Source organism: Leguminivora glycinivorella, chromosome Z, assembly GCF_023078275.1.
Source record: "Leguminivora glycinivorella isolate SPB_JAAS2020 chromosome Z, LegGlyc_1.1, whole genome shotgun sequence".
NCBI classification, from domain to species: Eukaryota; Metazoa; Arthropoda; class Insecta; order Lepidoptera; family Tortricidae; genus Leguminivora; species Leguminivora glycinivorella.
The window spans coordinates 5,046,018-5,073,808 of NC_062998.1; the positions used below are offsets into that span (position 1 = coordinate 5,046,018).

The 27,791-nt window shown below is 35.4% G+C and overlaps 1 protein-coding gene across 1 annotated transcript in view; it reads right to left on the reverse strand.

The window, feature by feature from the left end:
• The window catches only part of LOC125241645 (neurogenic locus Notch protein-like), a 175,659-nt gene that overhangs the window by 145,564 nt on the left and 2,304 nt on the right, over positions 1-27,791 (reverse strand).

Sequence of the window (27,791 nt, forward strand, 5' to 3'; positions counted from 1 at the left end):
GCATCGCCCCACGAAATGTGTTCCGGTTCTCTAAATCTTCTGCAAAAGCCCTAACCTTGTAAAATCAGCCTTTAAAATTCTTTTAAATACCAACCTACTGTGTGAACCACGACAAAAAGCTACTCCGTTTCCGCGCCTAGAACATACGACAACAGTTAATTGCCAGATCTGACGCGCCGCGGCGGATACGGTCGGCCGATTGGCCACTATGTGAAATACCTGATTTCAGAATATCAATGTTTATGGGAAATTTGTATTTCTACATTTCAGATCGAGTATTGAGATGTGGTAATTGATGGGATTGATATGTCGGTGCAAACCGTAACGTATTAAATACAGAAACGAGTGGCGACAAATTAAACCACGACCTAAGGGAGTGTTTTAAATCAACACGAGTTACGAATTCCAACCTAATTAGACGACTTTCGGATTACCCTAATGCACTTTTTTTTTTCGTTGTTTATTTATCTTAAATAGTCAATTTTCCGTACAGTTTTCTATAAAGCTAGATCAGATCTCGCTTCCAAATATAGTCGTATAGCGGTCTAGGAAGTCTGTCATTTAGGGAAATAAGACTGAACGAGGCCAATCACGCTTTGCGGACTGATCCGAACATTAAGGTACGTCAAATATTAGTTTTAGAAAACTTAGCAAAGACATATAACTGCGTACAGGCGGATAAAGACTACGAAAAAACGTAGCACGGAACCATCAAGAAAAATCTGCCTTCTAAATAGCTATACACCTTTTGTTGATTCTCTGTGACAATTAACACATGTCAAGTTAAGAATATGGGCCCAATTGACAAAACTGAGGGTCAAAATGTTCAAATGTTTTATCCTGTGTCGAGATTGAACCCATATCCCACAGTCAACTTCTACTTAACTTAAAATAATCTTAAGCCTGATCAGAAATATATGATTATTGTCAGGAGGGCGCTGTCATTCTGATCCGATCCGATATCGGATGTCGGACCGATATCCCATATAAATACGCCGTCAATTTTTTTTTTAATCCTTCCAATATCCGATATCGGATCGAATATTGGAAAACGCTCTTCAGTTTAGTATGAAGAAAATAGTTCTAATCAAAAAAGTAAAATAAATATTATAGGACATTCTTACTGACTTGACTGAGGCCCACGGTAAGCTCAAGAAGGCTTGTGTTGTGGGTACTCAGACAACGATACATATAATATATAAATACTTATATACATAAAATAATAAAATTACGCGACATGGCGCGTACCTAAAGTAAAATCCATAAACCTACGGACCAAATTGACAAGTAAGTGTGAACGAATGTTGCCACAGTTTGGCCAGTGTCGTTCTTATCGATATTAAAATTATGATTACATCGTAGATTTAAGGTGCACCCAGACGGGACAATGAAATTGGCAATTTGATCGGCTAATCAATATACCAACTTTACCTCTTATTTGAAACTAATATACTTATTCTTGATTTAAACTTGTCTGTTGTATGTACTTTACAACTTGTCGTTATATTGTTATCGACATATACCCTTCCCTATTTTAATTTTGCTGTTCCTGGTATCATTTTTCCTGTCAGTCATTTGTCAATTTAGTCCGTAGGATTATGAATTTTACTTTAGTCATACAGGTATTTCTGGCAGGCAATTATGGTCGCGCGATAAATGATAAAACAGCAGGCCACTTACAAATAGTGCGATAGGCACGGCCTGCTGTTTTATCATTTATCACGCGACCATGATTGCCCTACTGGTCAGTTAATATATCGTATTTAGAAGTAACATTTGACGTATCGTATTAATATCTTGAAATTCGAATAGCAGTTAGTCCAATTACGTGGTGACATGTGAATGCTTATCTTATGCAGAGCTAAAATGGCGACTGAGCGCAGTCAAGTGGTAACTTCGACCAATTTGAGGACGAAAGTAGTTACTTTATAATAAACATTTCCAAGCAACATATTATTTAATATTTTTGGTAGGTTACATATTTATCAGGTAAGTTTGTCATCGAAACTTTTCTACATTTTAAATGAGGCCAATTTCGGATTTGTAACCCACCCAGCATTAGTAATATTAAAACCTAACCAGAAATATATGACTATTGTCAGGAGGGCGCTGTTATTCTAATGTATGGGTTGACAGTCCAGTAGTATGAAGATTTTTTAAATTATTTTATCTGTGTATGTAGCGACATCTATTTTTCTAAACACGCAATTTTCACGCGGACCTATTCTGAAGCGCGAAGATGCAAATTCTAGTATCCAACCTTTATTAGTGACAGAGACGGAAATATTCGCTACGCCGTTCGGCTCCTAAGCAATGGTAACACACGGTTCTAGTCTATTACGGCTGCTATATTCAATTCAGGTATTAAACGTATTCGAAGCCCTAGAGTATTAGTGCCGTTTCTAGATAATCTTCTATTGGCTAATGGCCTACCTTATAAGTATGACTATTTACTAATAAGGTCATGGGGTTAAAAGGATTCGAGTTGATTTGCATTATAGTCCTTGTTTTGAATTATGTCGAGCGAAATATGACATTTCATAATACGTAAAAAAATTACTGCACCAACATCCGTTCTATTGTAAACTCTCAAAAACAACTCTGTTTTCCATAAAACTGAGCACAATTTGATGTAACATTAATCAACAATCTTACATTTGCAGAACAAATAGAGCTACTACTTCCAAAATCCTATACAACACACACAACAATAACTGCAAACTTCAATTTGTCAAAAATCTACTATAGTTACCAATTTACATTTGCGGACATTGCGGTAATTTTGGAAAGTAATTAGTCAATTTCGACAGCAAAGTTAACTTTGTACTTGCTCACACTTTACCAACTTATATTTTGCTGTTGGTGAAAGAGTATCAGGGAGTAAATATGAATATGCGGAAGCAGAACGAACGATAAAGTTAAGTTGCAGATGCGTTCTCACAGGGTTACGGTGCAAAAAGTTGGAGTGGCGGCATCTGGTGTGCACGTGGTGAACATACGCACATGTTTATTGATCGTGTGTACGAGTTTCGGTATTGTATCTGTTATAAAAAAAAGTTTTGACTAACTTTATTTGTGTAAAGAATGTAAATAAAATTACGTTATTTCTTATTTAGGAACGTGAATCTAAAAAAATGCTTCTTGGTTAGTTTACGACATAAAACTGCAGTAAATTCCATAAATGGAAAAACTTTGGTGAAAATCCGCACGTTATTTTTGACGTCAGCTATTATGAGTTTTTGACGGACGGCAGATGTATGTAATTGTTGGTTCTAGTGTGTTATCGTTAGGGGGCGCTGTCCACTATCTCTAACAATGAATCTCATTATTCCTGAGTTTCTTGACATTTCAAAACGTCAAAATCAAGGCTTTATCAATTAAAATATACATACATATCTATGCGTAGACTGTGTAGTTCACTAAAAAACCTAACAATATTTTCCATAACTTCAAGATATCTTCTTCAACTGACGAAACACCAAAGTATTAAAATTATCCAATTAAGTTCTACGTCCAAATGAACGTCACTATTAACTTAGAGAAATTATTTTTATGGTCTCAAATTACTTGCTGTGCGCGGCAGGGCGCTCAACTAGTATCCAAGTATTCAGTTTTTATTGCGTTGAGAAAAGGTTTTAATTTGTATTCCTATTGTTTTTTAGCCCTCTAAGCCACATAATATATAATAGGCTAGCTTTTGCCCGCGGCTTCACTCTCGTTAAATTCGAAAACTTAAAAATTGCCGCCTTTTTTAGTGGCTATATTTGGTTGACGGTCTATACTTATCTTGTTAAGCTTTGATTACCTCCCGAGAACTTTCTTCGTGCAACGGGTGACGAAATTTATTTCATTATTATAATTTAAACTTATCTTGTTAAGCTTTATTACCTAGATTTCTTCTCCGAAAACATTATTATAATTTAAAAGACTCCTATATAAGCGACGCTTCCTCATTCTGCCACTGCACAGTCTTGGCCTCATAACGAACTTATAAACAATACCCATTTCCGATCGCGCCTCCCATCAATTCCACCCGTCATTAAAATGCCATTACCGATAGATGGCGCTGTGTGCCGTTAGCGAGCTTTGCCCCCGCGTCCTTTGAAAAAAGCTATGCGGGTCTGTGGCATTTGTTTACTTTTTAACGGTAAAATTATGAAGTCTTATTATTTCTGACACGAAATAGTAGCCAGTAGGTAAAGGTAAGAAATGTCTGTCAGTGTAATTGCCCCCATCTAGCCGAGGTCAACAAAAATGAAAATAAAAAAAAGGGAGCAAAATATATAGAATCAGAAACGAATGAAAGAATTTCATAAATTAATCTTCAATGCGATTTAAATAAAAATATATAAAAGAAGAAACTGATTGACTGAAACCGCTGGTCCTAAAGATTCCAAATTAGACACGTAGATTCCTTATAAGGTGTAGAGGAGCACTAAGAAAGGATTCTTCAAAATTCATTCCCTAAGGGGGTGAAATGGGGGTCAAAGTTTGTAAGGGAAGACAAGAGTGGTTTGCCTATTTTATTCTTTACAGAAGTATTTAGTACTTTGAGTACGCGGGCGAAGTCGCGAGCAAAAGCTAGTATATTAATAAGTCTAGAGCTTACAGACAAAACCTACTTTATTTTGTTTATGAATAATACAAGTTTATGTTCATATCTCATACCTATTAACGAATTTAATTATTGCGTTTCACGGAGTATGGCGTGGCATTGATAGCTTTATTATATTCTTTTAATAGCGCAAAAACCGAGAGAAATTAAAAAGTCCATAAACACGCAATGATTGTAAACGTTACGGACGGTTGAATAAAAAACTTTGAATATTGATCGCCTAATTGTTTTGAATACCACAGTTTCGTTTTCTTTTAACCCCTTATTTGCCAAGCCCTGAAGCTTTAGTAGTTTCATGTGCTCTGCCTACCCCTTTATGGGATACAGGCGTGATTGTATGTGTGTAATTGTTTGAAAGGTTTTAATGGCCATTTTTTTTCAAAGTTGTCTACCCCACTTTTTTAGTATTGTAACATGGGTATTTTTTACGCAATTCATACTCAGAATCGCAAGGTCTTTCGATACTGATAGGAGAAAAAATGTCCCAAGATTTCCATACATTTTTCAAACCTTTCATTCCGTTACCGCCATACAAAATGTATGAAAAAAATGGTAACGGAATGGAAAAAAACCTTGGGACACTTTTTTTCTCTCATTAGGATTGAAAGGGCTCGCGATTCTGAGTGGAAACCACATAAAAAATTCCAAATTAAAAAAATAAGTAAGGTGGAACTTTAAAAAAAAATGGCCCCTAATACTTCATTAAACTCTGGCCTAAAGTACTGTTTTTGGGTCCTAAAGTCAACCCACGATAAGTTTGCAACAATTTTGACAACCTCACCGATGACGTTTACTTAACTCTTACAGAGGCAGGGCTATCAAAATCGTTGCAAACTAAATATCAATTAAAATTTGTGACGTGTCATTGTACAAAGTTGACGGGAATTGCTGACTTAACTCGAGCAACCTTCAAATCAAGGGTGAACAGGCACCTCCTAAGCAAGTACCATCGTAGGCCATCTTAGGTCCGAGCAAAGCTCTACTTTTGATTTTAAAAAGACCCTGGTTCGATAATTATATTCCACATTATACCATTTCCTTAGATCTAGCGAAACCATCTGACAATAGGCGCGAGCGCAGATCGATATGCACCGGATGACGCGAGCGAGACAGAAAACATAACGCACGCGTTAGAACGGGATGGAGAGTGCAGCTGTCGCAGGGCATAGATAATGGGACTGTAGATTTGTTGTCTGTGGTACGGAGGCGAGTTAGAGGTCCACCAAACAGGATTAACCAAAGTTCATTCAGGTTCGATATATTTTACTATTTACTATGTTCCTCACCCGATCTGCCGGTGTATTATGCTTCCAATTTTATCACTTATCTTTATCTATGTGGATATAGTATCCGTCACTCTTTTTCAAGTATGCCAATGTGAGGGCGACAGGACAGAGAGATAAGATAAGTGATAAAATTGGAAGGCTGGCTGCCCCTCTAGCACAACTTGCCTTGTCGCGCGCGAGTCGCGCTTGATGTATGGACTCGCGAGCGACAAGGCATTTGATGAGAGCGCGAAGTATATGTCGAAAATCGATAGTATAAGTTACGCAGATGTTAAAGCTCTTAAGTCAAATTTCCCGCGCAAAAAAATCGAATATATCGGTTTAAAAAAAATATATTGTCGAGGTTAACAGCTAGTTAGTGAAAGTAAATGTATATGTAAAATTATCCATACAACAGGGGTTTGACTCGCTGTAGGAAATAGTCAGGGATTGGAATAGCATGGAATGCAGAGTTTTGTTCAAAATGATGTAAGATTTTTATTCGAGTGTATATGTTATGTTACTGTAAAAGCCCGAAGTACGGTAAACCCCAGGTTTTGATGCAGATTGGTAAAAACCAAAAGTGAAAAATGTTTGTTGTTTACTTCGGAGATTTAGGCGGTCGGTAATGTTCGGCAGCAGAATTGGGGGAAGTCATATGAAAAACTTGTGCGTTTGGTTGATATAATATCTAACACAATAATAGGCCATTGGTCAGCCTTTTTGGGTACCTTACCGAGCAACTATTATAAATGGGCTTACTCTTGGCCACAGACTGGCCTACGATAGAGTGAGCTTGCCCAGAAGATGCCTGTTCACTCTTAATTTGAAGGTTGCCGGATTATAAGAGCTCGGGAATATTTAATTAAAATTATAACAAACAAATTTAAGTATGTAATATTTTGTTGTTGATCCCTAATAGCATTATCTATGAACAAACATTAAATCCATAGTAATCCATACTTAATTGGTAACTTAAAGAGCCGTGACCAATACCGATAAACCTTAATTAAAAATATAATTCCCCATACAATTAGCAACGATTGTCCGATAAAACAATGAACACGGGAGGTAATTAGGAAATAGTCCTGTAGCGATATCTCCGTCCGCCATCTTTGTTTTAAAGTATACAACCTCGTTGGAAGGACTTAAGGAGCTTTTCTAATCGAGATACAAATTACAATTACTGTTGTTAAGCCGAAAGTCCATAGAAATCATAGAAATATGATCATAGGTATGTATTATGTATGCCTCCCTTTTTCTCCAACGTGTAGACAAAGGATGGCATGTTGCCAATGATCATATTTCTATGACAAACATATGATAGTGGACTATCGGCCTTAAGACCAAAACGAACGACCGCACTGAAATCACCTTTTCATACTACTTTCATTATACGTAGTCTTTAGTACATACCTAAAGTACTTATTTTGGAAATAGATTTTTTACTGTTTGCTCCTGAGTTTTACTAAAGTCAAAAAAAAAAAAACAAACGCAGCTCAGGGGCTTTAAAATACATATAGCAAATTGTGTGAAAAAGTTCCTGTAATGTCCTGACCTGTGAATATGGTCTAGAAGGAATATTAGTAATACTATATTTGTACAGATAGATATTAGATCGTCATTCGTCCCGTGTTGATTCCCTATCATCTAGATCCGACTTTTTTTAAATATTCACGCTTACAAAAAATTAACAAAAATTAACATTTTGCAACATTTAACATTATCATCATGAAATGTATACTTTTTTCGGATACATTATCAAAAAACAACACAGCCCTTCTCCACTGCAACAAGGGGAGTAATTGCTTTGTACTAGCGTTTGCACATGTGGGTGACACTTATTCGAAAATGGCGTAAGCGCCATTGATGTTATATGACGCACGCGCCCTTTTGCAAGGGTTGAAACATGGCAGATGGCTCGTATTATAGTCTAATGCTGTGTTTGTTGCAATAGATATAAAAAAATATGCGGTAAATTAGATTTACTAAGTGTATTTTTGACCATTTTATTAGCCATTTATGATGTTACTATTTTAATTAAACTTTGTAGTCACTGGCAATAATCCACACTAATATTATAAATTGGAAAGTGTGTATGACTGTTTGTTTGTCCGTCTTTCACGGCAAAACGGAGTGACGAATTGACGTGTTTTTTAAGTGGAGATAGTTGAAGGGATGGAGAGTGACAGAGGCTATAAACTTGAAGTCCCTCGGGTTAATAACTATTTTGGTGACAGAACTTTATAGAAAAGAATTCCGTACTTTTTAAAATAGTCTGCCCGAGAATATTAGGCATGAGCCAAATAAGAAAAAAATTAAAAACGCATTAAAACTGTACCTCTTGCAAACACTTAAATGACAGTTACAAACGTGTAAATGTCATTTAAATGTTTAAATATGTAATTAATATTTTTTAAATTATAAGTTCATACATAAGTAGTTTAATCTACATATCTGCTAACTAGGGTTTACTGACGATTCGCCAAAAAACGTTTCCCAAAGTTTCACATCCCAAACTATTATTCCCAAATTATCATTTCCCAAATAAACGTTTGGCAAAACAACTTATCGCAAATTGACATTTAGCAAAACTTTTTTTGGCAAGTATTTGTTTCCCAAAATATTTACTTGGTCAAATTTCATTTTACCAAATATTATTTAGTCAAAGGTATTGTTAGGCAAAATTTCCATTTCCCAATATATTGTAATTAAATGGCGCACTAGAAATTTGTTTGTTGATTTTATACTTTGTGTCCAAGATTTGTGTGAAATAATGTGTATGTCGTACTTTTTTTCCTCCTGCTGCAAATGTCAAGGATGACATTTTCACTTACATGTCCGGATACATTTTATTAAAAAGAAACCTTATGTTTTCAAGACCATTATGTTCTATTATTTTTTAATTACTTTAAAAAGCCATTTCCAGTTTGCTCACTGTCAACCTAACACGCTCCTCCTTGCTTCGCTCGTCGTCGCACCTAAACTGACCCTGTCGCACACGAGTTTTCTGTTACAATACTAATAAAATTATTACATTACATTTATGCCGTGTAATATTTATTGTCAAACGTGGTTTTGCATGGTGTAATTTGTAGAAACATTTTTTGACAAAAAAATTGTTGACAAAATAATTTTGTCCAGTAATTAATTTGACAAAAATAAAGTTGAGCAAACTTTTCTTGTCCAACTGAAGCCTTGGGAATAAAACTGAAATTATCATTTGACAATTTTAAGTTAAATTTGGCAAAAAAATCTTCGGTAAATTAAATTAATCCCGTAGAAATGAAAATGCAAATGCCTAAATATTTTCGAAATTTGCGATGTGAAATTTTGACCAAACATGTTTTTGGGATATAAGTTTTGCCATTAAAAACGTTTGCGAAATAAAGTTTTGTCTAAATAAAATTTGACTAAGTAAAATTGTGCCAAATGATAATTTGACCAAACAAATTCATTGCGAAACATACCTTTGCCAAACAATACTTTGGGAAATGAAACTATTGCGATATGATTATTGGGAAATGAAATTTGACGAAACGTTTTTTGGCGAAACGGCAGGACACCGCTAACTAGAGACTCATACCTGCAGACAAACTGTAGATGCAGTTTTGCAGGGATATGTTTTAAGGTGTCCTGCCGTTTCGCCAAAAAACGTTTCGTCAAATTTCATTTCCCAATAATCATATCGCAATAGTTTCATTTCCCAAAGTATTGTTTGGCAAAGATATGTTTCGCAATGAATTTGTTTGGTCAAATTATCATTTGGCACAATTTTACTTAGTCAAATTTGATTTAGACAAAACTTTATTTCGCAAATGTTTTTAATGGCAAAACTTATATCCCAAAAACATGTTTGGTCAAAATTTCACATCGCAAATTTTGAAAATAGGCACTTGCATTTTCATTTCTACGGGATCGTATTTTACCGAAGATTTTTTTGCCAAATTTAACTTAAAATCTGTCAAATGATAATTTCAGTTTTATTCCCAAGTGCTTCAGTTGGACAAGAAGGACAAAGAAGGTTACTCAACTTTATTTTTGTCAAATTAATTACTAGACAAAATGATTTTGTCAACTATTTTTTGTCAAAAAATGTTTCTACAAATTACACCATGCAAAGCCACGTTTGACAATAAATATTACAACGCATAAATGTAATGTAATAATTTTATTAGTATTGTAACAGAAAAGTCGTGTGTGAGAAAGCCAGTTTAGGTGCGACGACGAGCGAAGCGAGGAGGAGCGTGTTAGGTTGACAGTGAGCAAACCGGAAATGACTTTTTAAAGTAATTAAAAATTAATAGAACATAATGGTCTTGAAAACATCAGGTTTCTTTTTAATAAAATGTATCCGGATATGTAAGTGAAAATGTCATCCATGACATTTGCAGCAGGAGGAAAAAAAATACGAGATACACATTATTTCACACAAATCTTGGACACAAACTACAAAGTATAAAATCAACCAACAAATTTCCAGTGCGCCATTTAATTACAATATATTGGGAAATGGAAATTTTGCCTAACAATACCTTTGACTAAATAATATTTGGTAAAATGAAATTTGACCAAGTAAATATTTTGGGAAACAAATACTTGCCAAAAAAAGTTTTGCTAAATGTCAATTTGCGATAAGTTGTTTTGCCAAACGTTTATTTGGGAAATGATAATTTGGGAATAATAGTTTGGGATGTGAAACTTTGGGAAACATTTTTTGGCGAAACGTCAGTAAACCATGTTTTAATTATAAGTCCTATTACTGTAACTGATAATAACAATAAATAAATAAAAATAAATAGATCTTCGTAGATGACTCAGTATTGCATATTTTTCGAAATACGCCATACATGTAATATTGTTGGCGTTCAGTACAATAAACAACTAGTTGCATATTACGCCAAGCAAAACATTCGACAACATAGAAGTCAGTCTGACTTTTACTGTGAAAGGATTCTACAGTGGCCTAGGATAGATGTACAGTGAATCGTTAAATCGAGTCATTTTGAGATTCTGTTTAACGTTTAGCGTTCGACATGTTTCGATCCATTTTCGAGGATCTTTCTCAAGAGTAGCGACCCCGCCTTTACATGTCGAGAGCGCGACGCATACGCATAAGATCCTCGAAAATGGATCGAAACTTGTCGAACGCTATATCGACTTAACACGTGAGTAACCCGCTTAAAATATTTTTAAATATGTTTGTGTCTCACGGGAATTTTATAGGTATGTCATAAAACAATATCGTCACTACTTTTAAAAAAAACTTGTATCTTCGTCTGTCAATGAAAAGAAAATTGTAGTAAGTATGTATGGAATGCATATAGACTTACTGCGTTTTAACTTTGAGGAACAGCGTGAGATACGAGATTTTTTAAAAGTAGTGACGATATAATTTAAACACAAGAGAATTTAACCCTTTACTGCATAGAGTGCATACCAACTATACCAAGCCTATGGCCGATAAGATATTCACCTATTAGGACAGCTATTACAGTTCAATTTTTTATTTATTTAATGCGTTAAAGCTTTAAACGTAAAGAACATAACAATGCTTGCCATAAAGTTTATATTCGTAAAAATCAAATGTATGGGACTATTCCGAGGTAGGCACATCAATAAACTAATGAATCTAATGATACTATATATCGTGGTTTCGAAAGCTTGTAAGCTTTTATTGTGTCTATTCATTAATCACAGACGTACCGGTGATAGCGAGTATTTTGTACTTGGTATGAGATGTGGTATTTTGTACTTGGTACAGATGTAGTGCGAAAAGACTTTCCTTCGTATTTTTAACCGACTTCAAAAAAGGAGGAGGTTCTCAATTCGACTGAATGTTTTTTTTTTTTTGTTTTTTTTTTTATTTTTTTTTTGTATGTATGTTACTCGATATCTCCGAGGATCGTGGACCGATTTTCAAAATTTTTTTTTTGATCGAACGGGTATAACCCCGAGATGGTCCCATTGGCACCAAGTCGGGGTCTGACGATGGGATCTTGGAGAAATCGAGGGAACTCTTCAAATGTTATAGGCACATGTAATGTTCTTAGTGTATTTTTCAAAGGTACACCAGTATTTACGCCTGATGGTAATAATTTTATGTGGCTGAGCTGATGATGGAAGGTCAACTCCTCAACGGTTAGGAGTTAAAAGGATAATTCTTTCACTACTGTACATATATTCGGACTGATACATATAATATCACTAGGAACCACTAAAAATCAACAAATAAATTAACTTTTTAACAAAAAATAAAACCGCCTTCAAAAAAAGCGTGTTACAAAACACAGAGAAACTAAAAAGCCAAAAATAATAAACCTTCGAATTCAGATTTCTTATCGGATTGCAATAATCTAAACATCCAAATTATAAACAAATCAATTATTTTTGGAGTCGGGGCCAGCCTGCGTATGGTTGGGGTGGGCAAACAGGAAATAGCAAGGCGACGAACAGGTCTGGTACCGACTACAAAAATAATTGATTTGTTTATAATTTGGATGTTTAGATTATTGCAATCCGATAAGAAATCTGAATTCGAAGGTTTATTATTTTTGGCTTTTTAGTTTCTCTGTGTTTTGTAACACGCTTTTTTTTTCCGGAAACGTTCGTATTTGTCATGCTAGTTCAGTCAATGTCATTTCGCACTACATCTGTACTTACCTATGTAGATAAAACTGAAAGACTACATACAGGACACAGGACGAAATCCAAAATGTTATTGTTATTATTTTTATCATAAGAATATCTTAAGAATGATTATATTCTGCCAGTTACATTTCAAGTACATATTTAAAACTAGGATTTCTTTTTATTTTAAAAGTAGAACTATGGAGATATTTTATAGTCATTACTCTTACGGCATTCTGGGTCGTAAGGTTATTCAACTTTAATTTAAAAAGTAAGCGCTCTATTTTTAAAAGAGGCGAATAATTTTAGGATTTGAGTTTCGAAGCTTTCAAACAGTATTTTTATGCTACGTTAGGTACCTGAATTTTGACCGCTAAACATGCGAATCCATACCAATATTATAAATGGGAAAGTGTGTGTCTGTTTGTTTGTCCGTCTTTCACGGCAAAACGGAGCGACGAATTGACGTGATTTTTAAGGGATGGAGCTACATAAGCTACTTTTTGTCTCTTTCTAACGCGAGCGAAGCCGCGGGCAAAAGCTAGTATTTAATATTAACCATTCATATGGCGATGGCGGTGGGCTAGAGTAAGGATTATTATACCTACTTATAACATAACCGACATTCGACTCAATAAAACACCTTTTCAATCAACTGACATATTGGACATGACCGGACTTCACTCTCGCCTTTTACTCTAAATATTTTAGAATGACCATAACTACTACTTCAAATCCGGTGTACTGTGTATATGCACCGCAAATCGAAATGAACCCTGTTTGGTTAAGATAAGGTCAACTCTGGGTTAATAACGGTATTTAAGGGATCTTCTACCTGATGCTGCGACTACCTAATGTAATAATGTCTTAAGTACAACTTACGTTTCGCTAATGGCGATTATGTCAGCGAGTTAACAAGGTTGACTTTTGAATAACAGTAGTGGAAGCACCCTAACGCCGGGTGCATATGCAGGTGTTCTTTTCCTTTTGAATTTGGAACGTTTTGTTTATTCAAAAATTACGCTAAGCGCGCGATTTTGGTTGAAACTGTCTTATATTTGGGTGGCTCGTGTTTATTACGAGATTAGCTTTTGCCCGCAGCTTCACTCGGTTAGAAAGAGACAACAACAAATAAATAAACTTTTTAACAAAAAATAAAACCGCCTTCAAAAATAAGCGCGTTACAAAACACGGAGAAACTAAAAAGCCAAAAATAATAAACCTTTCAATTCAGATTTCTTATCGTATTGCAATAAGCTAAACATCCAAATTATAAACAAATCAATTATTTTTGTGGTCGGTACCAGACCTGTTCGTCGCCTTGCTATTGCCTGTTTGCCCCACCCAACCATACACAGGCTGACAGACACACACACTTTCCCATTTATAATATTATTTATTTATTTATTTATTTAAACTTTATTGCACAAATTATCAATAAAAAGTACAAATGGCGGACTTAACGCCTTAAGGCATTCTCTACCAGTCAACCATTGGGCAAAACAGAAATAGTTAGTTTGGTGCACAAGATTATAAAGCCAGTATGAGATTGTAACGATTAAATACAAGTCGATACCTACTATTATAAAATAAACATATTATAGTATGGATTATAATTTAGTGAATTTAGTAGAAATAGAAATGTACTCGTGATTGATAAATAAATGAAGGTCGGTCCTGGCCGATAATAGAAACATGATCATAGACAACATGGAGTTTTTTTCTTCACGTTGAAGAACAAGGGAGGCATACAGAGTCAGACCTATGATCAAAGATATTTATATGATAATGTAATAAGGGCCTTAAGCTTTATTAATTTCATACTTTTGCAAGTGCGATTGGGCTTAAATTATGTGTCCATGTTCATTAGTGCAAATTTATAATATAAAATTAAAAAACAACAAAATAACGATGGGGATCTCAGGCGTTAGTAGTGCACTGTACCTTATGTACTGAATATAATATGAAAATACTACACAAATAGACTTATTTAATTCCATATTAAGCTCAGAAGAGTCAGAAGTCTTGTATTGTTACTAGACTCAAGACATGAGTAAGCTTTAAAATACAGTTACATAAGGAATACCATCAACACAACTTATAATACTTGAACCGTACTACAAAGGCATTAAGAACCACACACAGTCAAAAAAGTGCCACTACTGAGTCACCGTTCTTAGAAGTCGGAAGTGGAGTTATGCACAGTTTTTTGTCGTGTCGAAATGCGTCTTGTCTCGATTAAAGTTCCCACTGTATTTAGGAAAGTTTTAAGACTACATTTACACGATATAAATTAGTCTATGGTCTATTTTTGTTTTTAGTATATGGCCTTGCGGGTTAAATCGGTTGCAGCACAACACTATTTAAAAAGTTTTTTTAAGACCTCTACAGACGGAAGAACGAATTCGATCAAACAGATCCAAAAAGTGGACGCGCGGGTGATAGGTATAATCACTTTTAGATTACATGAGGCCATAATGCTCATAATAACTATGTGAAATTTGTCAACAAAATGTAACGCATGTGCTATTTATTCCTAAAGTTTGAATTTTACTATGGCTACGGCGGTTTTTAGACCTCAGGAAAACGAATAGACCCGATTTTTTTTTTTAACTTGGGGAAGGTTTGACATATACGAGTACATAATGAAATTTCACGTAAGCCGTTTATCAATACTCTGGGTCTGGCACGCCGACTATGCTAGTAAAAAAAAAGGCGGCAAAATTAGGGAGCGAAGAGTTGACATCCCAAATGACATTTAAATTTCGCATTCGCAACTTTTTCTACTGGTAAAGAGGGTTCCCCTGTTCATTTAATTGTATCAAAATTAAACGATAACATTATTAAACTAAATAAATATCAGTTTTTTTAGAAACTTTGGGTGCCCAGAACCTAATTGTGTATGACGGCGCCGATGCCTCTCGCATCAGAACTTACGAAACTGACAAAAAGTACGAGTATTAATTGACCAGCACACGCTACGTATGGCGCAACTATAATGATGACTTTGTGGCAACACTGAAGCCGTCATTGAAACACTGCTAATGTCTGTCAAAAATATTCTTGACGAGGAATGAGTGTAGAAGAAGAGGAGGAACATGCGAAGTGCACACATAAAACTATAATAAATAGGTGGCAATGCAAAGTTCTCGTCGGCAAATTTCAAATCACTCACAGCGTACTTCACTACGTCAATAACGTCTAATTTCATGTCATTTTCTTAGGTCCACTTGGACCAACCCCTTAACTCAGGGTTAGTGGGCTGTCATCTGTCAAATTCCATATAAAATCCCCCCTCACCCTCTATATAACCCTCCATTTTCGTTGGTGCAAGTGGTCCCCCAACGCCATCGGAGAGTTCAGTTAGAATTTTCTCCAGTTCTACATACTTCTACTTCTTTCTATTTTCCATATCGACATTATCGACCAGATTCGTGAAAGACCGAGACCGACTATGTTCATTGTTCAAAATCTAGGGTTGATCGACCAATGCAAATAATGCAATGTGTGGATTGTGTAATCGTCACAGAATAGTACATTACGATACAAGTGCGTAAAAAAGGAAGTTCGAAACGAGTGGCGATAAATTAAAACACGACCGAAGGGAGTGTTTTAAATCGACACGAGTTACGAATTTCCTTTTCGCACGTGTATTTTTCAGTACAGATGACCCTCCGAAGTTTCGACCTCGCATATAATGAACCACTTCTCGCACTAGTGCGTAAAAAAAACACCATCTGTACTGAAAATTATATTCATTGCATTGAAGGTATGGATGGATAACAGCGCCACAGGATTTTTAGGGCAATGACCTAATTTTTTTTATATGAGAAACCTACACTCTGGTGACCCAATATAAACACCAACACCTCATCCTGTCGGACATTGGACAAGTCGGGACTTGTCAGCGTGTGAACGACAACGCGATAGCGCTATCAAGGTTAGGTTAACCGCAACTTATCTGTGTCCTGTCCCGTTCCTGTTTCGTCCTAGGAGCGGACAGTTTAAACTTGATACGTTCGGAAGCTACTTTCTTTTCTTATTGTACTGGAAGTAAACTACTGAAGACAGTAATAAATACATAAGCTAATAGTAGTTCAGGCAAAATCGGCGGTGGAGATGTCGGATGACTCTCTGTCTAGTAAAACCAATCACAATTCGATCCTAGCATTCGCCTATACTAGTGATGGGCATAGTACGGATGTTATTAGCCAGCCCTCCATCGGTCCTGAAAAATAGTGTGTGATAATCAGGGGCGGCTAACTCCGCGTTTCTTTCGTACATTTCGACGGCCGCGAGTTATCGACCCATAAAGTTTGACAACCTTCACGCTGCGCAATAGAACTCAATGTCGCATGCAGTCCGTTGACAGGTTGTTGAGAGTGAGCCTTCTGTACTTGTACTTTTATATATTCTGTGGTGACATGGCCAACACTGTAGTGACAATGCATTTTTGCCTACCCTTTAAAGTACAATTATGACGATTAATTTATAGTTTAAAGATTATATCCTAAGAACTTATATTTCGCAATAGGGTTGCAAAAAACGGTTTTTTTCTGGCTTGAAAAAAAAAACATGAAAAAAAACCGTGAAAAAAAAAACAGTATTTTTTTCTGGAGTATGTTTTTTTCCTAAAGTACTAAATCTCAAAATTTGCAAAGTAGTTACTACTTTTATACGGTTTTTCGGACTTTATGTTAACTATTAAACGAATTTCATTTAATAATTTTAATTTCTGGTTTTAACAAACTAACATTTACGAAATCTGTAGTTAGCAGTTGTCGTTGTCGCTATTTACTGTTGGCAACACCACGGCCTCTCCACGCTCCACGTTGCATCGGGGATTCCCCAATAAACGTTTGTATACTGAATGTTTATCGAATTAAAATGTACGTTATTGTTATTAAAACATTACAAATCACGAAAAACCATTATAGTCGTATTATTTGTTCACCTGAAAAAAACCATATTTAGAAAAAAAACAATGATGCTCGGTTTTTTTCATGTTTTATTTTTCACATTTATGAAAAAAAACATTCGGTTTTTTTGTCTATTTGCAACCCTATTTCGCAACATCCGTTGCGGGCGCGTTAAACATTTAAAACCTATCGTAATCAGGCACCTATAAAAGCACTGTCTGGTCCTTATCCTGCTATAAAAGTACAGTTTACACTTCACTCAGCTACCTGCTTTAAATATTTTCGAGTCACTAGAAAATCGGTCATATTTCACGCTAGTTAAGAGTTCAGAGAGATGTTTAAATTGGTTAAACAAACGCGCTCTTACCAGGCTAATCAGGGAAACTTTAAACCTTACTTGTATAGACTCTTAGGGTTGTTTTTTCCTATCAAGTGACAGTAGTACCTAGATGGTTCTCGTACCTGAATTTTATTGGTACTAGAGACACTATAGGACACCTGTTCTTTCCGCAGGTGGCGGTAAGCGACAAAAGATAACATTTGCGGCTATTGCCATTGTTGTTTTAGTAATTATTGTAGGCAACATTAAGCGCGATCATTGTTAGGAGTTCTGGTTTAAAGGTATAACCGAGCCATAAAAAATTGTTTGGAACTTGAAAATTAAAAAAAAAGACATATGTCATTTTTAGAGCAACGAAGTAACGAAACGCCATCTTGAATAGTGATGTGCTTCAACCGATTATAATCGAAAATTGTTTCTCCGAATTGGTTAAGGGTATCCTTCTATTAATTAGTACAGAATAGAAAGTCTTATTAAATGTCAATCACATAAAAAACTGGAAATCATATTCAACTTTGTAGTTAAGCGAAAACATGCATGTACAAATTGTCATGTTATCGAAACAGACAAGCAAAAAGTTAATACCCTTCGCAGACTTTACGCACTAGTTAACAGAAAGTTGATATATTAATCCAATCAATATTATGTACATACATAGTTGAGTTTTGAACACGTTATGAACTTCCAAAAATAGTCTTTTACAAACACAGACTTTGATCAGGAACTGTTTGAGAGTACAGCTGTTTTCAAAAGTTATTCAAATTTAATCGTTTTTTGTAAGATACAGAGTTTACTATAGTTCCATGGTTTTTACATTGAAAGGCTTGAGTATTTAGCGAATTTTATACGTACTTAATAGGTATCATGTTTAAATCCTTCGGTACTTTGGTTATATGATATGCACCCCATTCAAGTAATCTAATATCTAAGCAAACTGAAGCTAGCAATTACAACTACATACTCATGCATTTTTAGATTATTTAACACCTTACTGATAATACATGGGAATACATATTAAAGTAAGTGTAGACATATTTATGACTACACAATGTAACATATTATGTTACATTCCATATAATATAGGTCACGTATCATATTAGGTTATTCTTGGAACGAATATGTTTACATTACGACAAAATGCGAAGCTTTCTGCTTCACTTTACGCTTCCTATGTCAATAATTATTTAAAACAATTATGGTTGGAAATGTTGGAATGCGAGTACCTTATGGCAATATAAAAATATTATCTGTCGTTTTCTGTCATAAAAAAATAAACGGATATACTGTTAGTAGCAAAAACGCGGCAAAAAAAAAACGATGAAGTCTATGTTTCAGTGCTTTTTTTTTCGTTTCAAGTGAACCAACGTTAAGTTTCTGCCTCTTTGAAGCGGCGATGTAAAGCATTCATCAATAGAATTAATCGATTCCTAACTCGTACGATCGATTATAGATTAATACCCTATCGGCTTATAAACGATTCCCATTCAGCAAGTAACGGCCAGTGCGCTGTGGAATAAAAATCGAGATGCGTACAACTTGACCAATTTATTTCCTATTTTTTTTTTAATTTACTTATTCTTTAATACTACCGCAATAGGGCACTATTTTGAAAAAAGGAACAGTTTATCAGCTGCACATTTGTAATTGGTAAACAAAACTATTAATACGGCTAGAATTCTCAATTTCAGTTTTCCGAACACTAACTGCTATAAAAATAAGGTTTAATTTTGTACCATTCGTAGTTCAATAACCGAAGAGTTGTTTGTATATACGTGGGAGTGTTGGGAAAGACATCCGATACTTGGTCCAGTTTAAAAGCCAATAATTAAGTTAAAGAGACATTATTGGTTTAGTTTTTAGTTAATTTTAATATCGAATTTCATTACTTTAAGTAAACTTTCTCCATTAGGAACTTACACAAGATAATTATCTACATCACCTACAATGTGTCAGAAAATTCTTATAGTGGTATTTTAGATGTTATATTTCTTAATTTTTGCATTGGTACCTTCACACGGTATAAAACTGTATCTGATACAATAGACCATAGTTGGGTAAGGGACTAAGGGTACATTAGGAAACAAATAATCTCAAGCATTCGTTCTAATATTTACTTTTTTTCCACCGACCACTCTCCCTGACCCTGAACAGCACAAAAAAGTAATAAGTTTAGTGAGGTATTATTACAATGCTAATCTTTAAACTCAGACCAAAACTTAAAAGCTTAACCTAAAAGCCACGCAGCCACTCAAAAACGCCCCGAGCAGTTTCCAAGTTATTCCAAATTTAAAAACCACGTTTCGATCCAGAATGACAACCGAGACGGCGCGCGAGTTGAACCCAAACCGGTTATCTCTCACACCCCAATCTAAAACTAACCTTAACATGTTAAACTTTAAAGTTAAAATTCATACGCACTGCTTCAAGCACAGTCAAAGTGTTAAACATAGATGCGGACAAAGGGCCACAAATATGTATCCACAGCTTTAAGTATAAGAAATAAAGTCGTGTTTACATATATTTGATACTTTGTTCGCATCTATATTTAATACAAAATAACAGACTAACCTTCAAGTGAATTTAAACTCTGTTGTTACAAAGTTATGGTTGTTTTTAGTACGGATGCGCGTGCGCATGGATGTTTATTTAGTAACGTATGCATGCAGAAGTGGGTATCCGTCGGTTGTGCGTTTACTTTACTTGTCACGAGGCCGGGGTGAAAATTGGTAGGGTGAAGTGGCTACGGTTGTTATTTTAGCTTGAATGCTAAATAATAATAAAACAAGGCAGTGCGACGTACGCCTAAAGCTCTGTCTGTACACTCACTTTATTTTTACCAGAGCACTCTAGTCTTCATCTAATTTTTTAATCCATACTAATATTATAAATGGGAAAGTGTGTGTCTGTTTATTTGTCCGTCTTTCACAGCAAAACGGAGCGACGAATTGACGTGATTTTTTGAGTGGAGATAGTTGAAGGGATGGCGAGTGACATAGGCTACTTTTTGTCTCTTTCTAACGCGAGCGAAGCGGAAAAAACTATTTGTTCCAGATAATCATTTATCCCAGATACAGATTCTTTAGGTATTTAGCATTTATGATAGTGGTATTAGCACAATTAGTGGTAGACCATGTGATACCAAACCCCAAAAAAAAAGTCAGTAAATATTACAATAACATTCTTTACTAAAATGCTACGCAATCATTCCTGTTTTGTGAATTTAATGTTTAATTATATTAAAAATAATGTTCATTTTTAGTTTCAAAAAAATCCCATGTTTTTGTTAAAACTCAAGAAATAATGCCCAATAACATCAAAATGAATTCAAAAGTTACAGCATCTTCGAGAACTAACACACACTTCTCCATCGTGGTTACTGTAACATTATAATACGTTATTATTTATTAGTAGGGATAGTACAAGGGCAGTGTACCTCGAACTACGCACTGGGCAGATAACAGTGTACTAAATAGCTTATCAGGTAGCCTATAAATAAGCTAGACTTTAGATCTACGGCCGTGCTCGAAGCCCTAGCTTGTTACGTTGGTAGGGCTGCTAAAATATAGCACTAAGTAATCTAAGTACCTTGGTAACTTTTTTTTTTTAATACCACGTCGGTGGCAAACAGGTATACGGCCCGCCTTTTCTTTTTTTTTATACTACGTCGGTGGCAAACAAGTATACGGCCCGCCTGATGTAAAGCGGTCACCGTAACCTATGGACGCCTGCAACTCAAACAGTGTCACATGCGCGTTGCCACCCCATTAGAAACTTGTACATTCCCTTTTGCTGTGTTAAGTACACAGCAAAAAGGAGTGTACAAGTTCCAAGGAGGGTTCGGGTTGCCGACGACTCAAAGGACAATAAACGGAACAAGTTAGTTCCGTAAGTCCTCCCGTCATCAGCACACCGCACCCTCGTTGAGCTCTGGCAGCCTTACTCACCGACAGGAACACAACACTATGACACACACACTATGGGTATGGGTAGGGCCTGATTTGTGATTTGATGCACAATGCGCCCACAGTAGCTGTTATTATAACACGGTGTGACAGGGACATCGCGATGGCACTGACATTACGCTGTCCTTGTCACATCGTGTTTATATAACATTTATAACAGCCAGTGTGGCCGCACCATAATGCAAAACTAGTAGACTGTTCAAAGTATTATGATTTTTAAGTTATTATTAAATAGAAGCCAAAAGCCTTAATGTAGAGCTTAATGCATAATAAAATACAAGCTAATACTACATACTACAAGTTATTTATGTAATTTTTTTTTTGTGTTTAAATACACTGACATTTATTACCTTTTATTGTATTAACATTATATTTACTGATGATCAACATTATATATTTGCTTGGATATTAGTGAGTAATAGCATAATTTTAACAATTAAAACTTATACAAAGTACAAGTAACCAAGGCTGCCGCCACAGCACCACAAGTACCTCAACATAACATAATACCTCCGGCAAGGGAGGGTGGTATAATGTAAGACAAATCATTTTATTATTTTGTTCTAATTGTAGGTACAGTTATAATCAGCTAAAAAGCTTCAAGATGCTGGCAACCCTAGGTTCTAGACACTTACACAGTGCAGATTGATTCATGAATTTGTTCCCAACAGGATGGGCCGCTACTTAGTGTTAAATCTTTGTAAACTTGGTGCACTCTATAAGGCAGCGTTCCCACTTATGTTACGCCACCTGAGTGTAATTCAAAAAGCGTCTCCTCAGTACATTTTGTATAGGAAGGACGTAAGGCGCGCCGCCAAGCGGCGCGGCGCGCGCCCCGCCGCCGCCACGCCACCTGGGGCGCGTCTTACGTCTTTCCTATACAAAATGTACTATTTTTTGAATTACACTTAAGCGCGTGGCGCGGACGCCCCTGCGCGCCCCGAGACACGCGACGCATAAGAAGAAGGCTTGTGAAGACAAAAATCACTGTATACCTGTGAACCTATTTATGCCATACGATTAAATAAATAAACGAATTGAATATGACAAAATAAAAAGTATCCCCCATTTGATAGGGCTTGTTCTGAACCATTTTAACCTGAGTTTTGAATGGAAATGTTATGATACTTATCATTTTGAATTGGGAACCTTTTTTACATTATACTATGGTGCCTAAAATACATACAAATTTACTATAAATACATTTAGTTCTACAATAGTTATGATATGATTGGTTAAAGAGCTTTAAGATGCTGGCAACCCTAGGTTCTAGACACAGTGCAGATTGATTCATGAATTTGTTCCCAACAGGATGGGCCGCTACTTAGCGTTAGATCTTTAATGTAGACTTGGTTCATTCTACTTAAAGAGAATGCTTTAAACCCTTAGCTGCCTAGATAGGAATTGTAAAGACCAGGACCATTTTAATTTGTTGATTTAAAAAGTCTCCATCTTTTAATAGGGCTTGGTCTGAATGTTTTTAACTTTTTAACCTCAGTGCTGAAAGTAAAGTTTATGATTTCGATTTTGGAATATTCTATCACTTATTGATACAAATAGTATTGTGTAATTTGTGTAACAAAAACACAAATTAAAAGATGATATGGACACACACAGTGTATAATCAATATTCATTGACTAAAAGTTGGTTTAACATGGGTTATGGGTTTAACAATATTTAGATAACAAAATCTCTGTAATACAACCAGCGTTTTTCTTTCCTAACATAAACCTGAGCTGTCAACAACTACCAGTGTCACACCTCTTCAGAAACCGCGGCAAAATCTATGACTCACTTGTCATTATTAAAAAAAAAACTAAAATAAATGTGCGTTCGCAAATTCATATTACATTACTATTGGTTGAAATGTCGTTAATAATCCGTAATATCTAATAAAAAAATACAATAAAATTCATTATTTTTTGATAGTTATGTTATATTGCTTTAAAATTAGCATGATATTGACCACCTTAGCTCCTAAACCTAGACAATTACACTGTGGCCACAGCACAGACTAATTTGTGTTTGTACCCAACAGGACAAGCCGCTAGCCGCTACTTCAACTTAGATCTTTAATGCTGACTTTGTTCAATTACAATTATATAGAATGCTTTTAACTGGTAGCTACATAGATAAGGTGCAAACCATATCGATGTAGCTAAGGGTATAATATAAATACAAATTAAATTTCTTAAAATAAGGATTGAGAAAACAGGGAAACTTTCTGGGGTCCATACAAGTTAGATGGAGATAGGAGGAAATTTAATCATGTGGGATTTTGTAAGTTTTGTTCAATTTCTATTAGTAAAAAAGTAATAAGGATTTCCTGACAAATATAATGTTGAGATTTAAGGTATTAGGATATTATTATTATACACATTAACTTATTTTACACTTTGGAAAATACACTTTAACCCAGCTTCTGACTCTTTTATATTTGTCTGATTTCATTCTGATTTACGATATCATGATTTACGTATAACAAAATCGATATAATAATATCCAGCAATAAGAAAAAAACGGAAATCGATTAGTTGAAGTACCTACACAAAAATCGATTAGCAGATCGAAGGTATACACTTCTTCCGTGCCTATTCCCTACGCGACAAAATTTAAATTTAGAACGTGATTCTATACGATAGGTACATCTTACTTTTTGAACTTTATACTTGTTTATATGTACCAAAATCGCCGTAATAGTAGCCGTGTATATACTTTCGCGAACTACACGGACGCATAAAACTCACACAATTTATGCAATTAACCATTTTCGTAATATACTCAAACAATGGCCACACTTTCGCATGAGAACGAAACGCTTCTCAGACCATACTTCTGCAAACTTAGCAGTGCTGACCGCGGTGGCGCTAGCAGCTAACGAAACACGCGAAATTTCTATGCAGCAACGTTAGTTCCAGTTTTAGCCACCAACATAAATAAAATTGACAAGCAAAAGCTCGTACAACTTTTTAATGCGCATGTCAACGACTTTATTGCCTATTAATTAGAGTTTAATTTTACTTGATCTAGTATGTCATATGTATGTTACAATGTAACGTAGTAATAAACTTCTGAACAATATTTTTTGCATAACGCCCGCATGTGCAAGACTTAAAAAAGAACTGAAGAACAAGTTTACGGCGACCGTATTCACTGAAAAATATAATTAATCATTATTTTAATAATTATGTTAATTGTATAAGCCGCGAATAACTATAAAAACGAATAATTTTAAAATTACCAAACAGACAATGCGTTAAAATTTAGTACCAGGTAAAAATAGTTTGATCAACGAGATAAAAAGCTTGCCATTTAAGTAATCAATTAGGCAATTTTCGAATGTTTCCACAAATGAATTCAGCAGTGGTATGCATTTAGCTAATACACGAACAAATATGTCGAGCCCAATTGGAACATTACCTTTTATGAAGTCTAGACCAAGTTACGTTAGCCATTTTCGTCCTAGTCGAGTTCTTATGCGTTTAGCCTTTTTGGGAAGTTAACCAAACGTAATAACCGGAGATTTAAGACAAAAATATTATGCTTTATGAAGATACTAGCTTTTGCCCGCGGCTTCGCACGCGTTAGAAAGAGACAAAAAGTAGCCTATGTCACTCTCCATCCCTTCAACTATATCTACTTAAAAAATCACGTCAATTCGTCGCTCCGTTTGGCCGTGAAAGACGGACAAACAAACAGACACACACACTTTCCCATTTATAATATTAGTATGGATATGGAAGTATGGATAAATTACCTAGCTTTCAAATGTCTCAAACAATTTTCAGTTTTTTTTTTAATTTACTCAATTTGTGATCAATTGACAATTAAATATGGTGGTTAGGTCACCTATTTTCACAGAATAGGGATGGGACATGCTAGAACGATTATAGAAAATGTGTACCAAAAATTATCACGTACCGATTTTGAAAAACTAGTAATTTAAAATCAGCAAATAAACCATTGAATTTGAATTTTTGAAATCAATCGTGAAATGAAAAAAATGTGTATTCAAGCTAATTTACTATTTTATGGCCTTAAAATTTCAACGTTTGTAAAAAAACTAGAAAAAGATAAATTGCCTATATGGTGTCCATTTTTGCCCTTTTTGCATTACAATGCAGATGGCGCTGAATTAAGGGATACAATAATCATAATCAATGTAACACGTCTATCTAACCGAATAATATAATGATTTAATGATACCTATGGCCTCAGAGCCTAACATACTATTTTCATGTAATTATGCCTATGACGTAGCGCCTACGAGCATTTTCAGAATTAGGAACCCCCCAATTAGCGTAAGTCGTTAAAAAAATATAACTCACTGTCAGTTTTGTGACGATAATGAAGCATGAAATTTCAATAAAAATATTGTTTTCAGTACAGATGGTCGTTTTTTTACGCACTAGTTCGAGAAGTGGTTCATTATATAACAGGTCGAAACTTCGGAGGCTCATCTGTACTGAAAAACGTCGTACGATACACGTGCAAAAAGGAAATTCGTAACTCGTGTCGATTTAAAACACTCCCTTCGGTCGTGTTTTAATTTATCGCCACTCGTTTCGAACTTCCTTTTTTACGCACTTGTATCGTAATGTACTATTTCAGTACAGATGGTGTTTTTTTACGCACTAGTGCGAGAAGTGGTTCATTATATGTCAGGTCGAAACTTCGGAGGTCCATCTGTACTGAAAAACGTCGTTCGAGACACGTGCGAAAAGGAAATTCGTAACTCGTGTCGATTTAAAACACTCCCTTCGGTTGTGTTTTAATTTATCGCCACTCGTTTCGAAGTTCCTCTTTTTCGCACTTGTATCGAAATGTACTATTTTGTGTTAATTACATAAACTTTAGGCGATAATCTACATTTAGAATGTGAAAAAAGTAAATTTTTAGACAGATTTTATCCTTAAATAATTGTCGCCACAAAACTGACAGGGAGTTAAATTCTTGTTAACAACTTACGCTAATTGGGGGGACCCAAATTCTGAAAATGCCCCTACTACAAACAGGACGATTTCCGACTTTTATTCCGAGGTATTGCTCTAAGAGGAGGTGGATACTAGCGATGCAACTGCTAATAGGCAGATACATTAACAGGAATGTAAGATTAGTTATAGAACTTTTTTTACTAATCCTTATCACGAAAGTGGTGATGATAGGTAAAGAATACGTCTCGAAAACGAGAATTTAACACAGGACTGTGTTTCAACCTAGTTACATTGCTGACATAGCTAATTGTAAAATGATGTCATCTCTCTATCGAAACGAGATGCGATCCTATCCTATAGTCACAGTCAGTCTAGTTTGGTACTTTTCTTACGGTTACATTTTTATGGAATATAGTAGCTACATCATGTGTTAGTAAGGTATAACTACTACTAGTATACCTTACCTACCTGTAAGATACTCTAGTTTAACTGTTATAGGTGACGGTATCAAATGAGAATTCACCTCCTTTGCACTGCTCAAATATGCAAACGCTTCTGAGCACCGGGTACAGTACAGTATCAATGTACCACTTCTCAGAACGCGGCGCCTCAACACATAACACTGGTCATTTGTCGCCTCTGCGCGTCAATCTAAAATCTACGCCCAAGGCTATAAGGGTCATAACTACATGAGATTTCTGAACCAACACACTGACCACTTGTATCAGAACTCATGCAAATTCGACACCTAAACTTTCAAAGATAAAGATCCTATTTCCGTGCATTGGATTAAGTATTACTCATGTTTTAGTTAAGATTTATACGCGACACTGCAGTCAATTGAAGAGACAATTGGACATTAATTCCGCTTATAAAAGTGGAGCGGCCATGTTTATTAAACATCGTGACATCTGCAATTCGAGTACGATCAATTTAATCGATTAAATTGCTTAAATAGCGTAACAAACTTATTATGTCCGATGTCAACGAACGGCAAACGCTAATAAATGCTTAACAGTTTTGGGTACGTTCCGATAGCTTAATGGTACGTTTAGGATTCTGACAATTTGACCAATGGTCAATGCAAGAGCGGTTAGTAGCATGCCAACGTAGCGAGAGGATAAA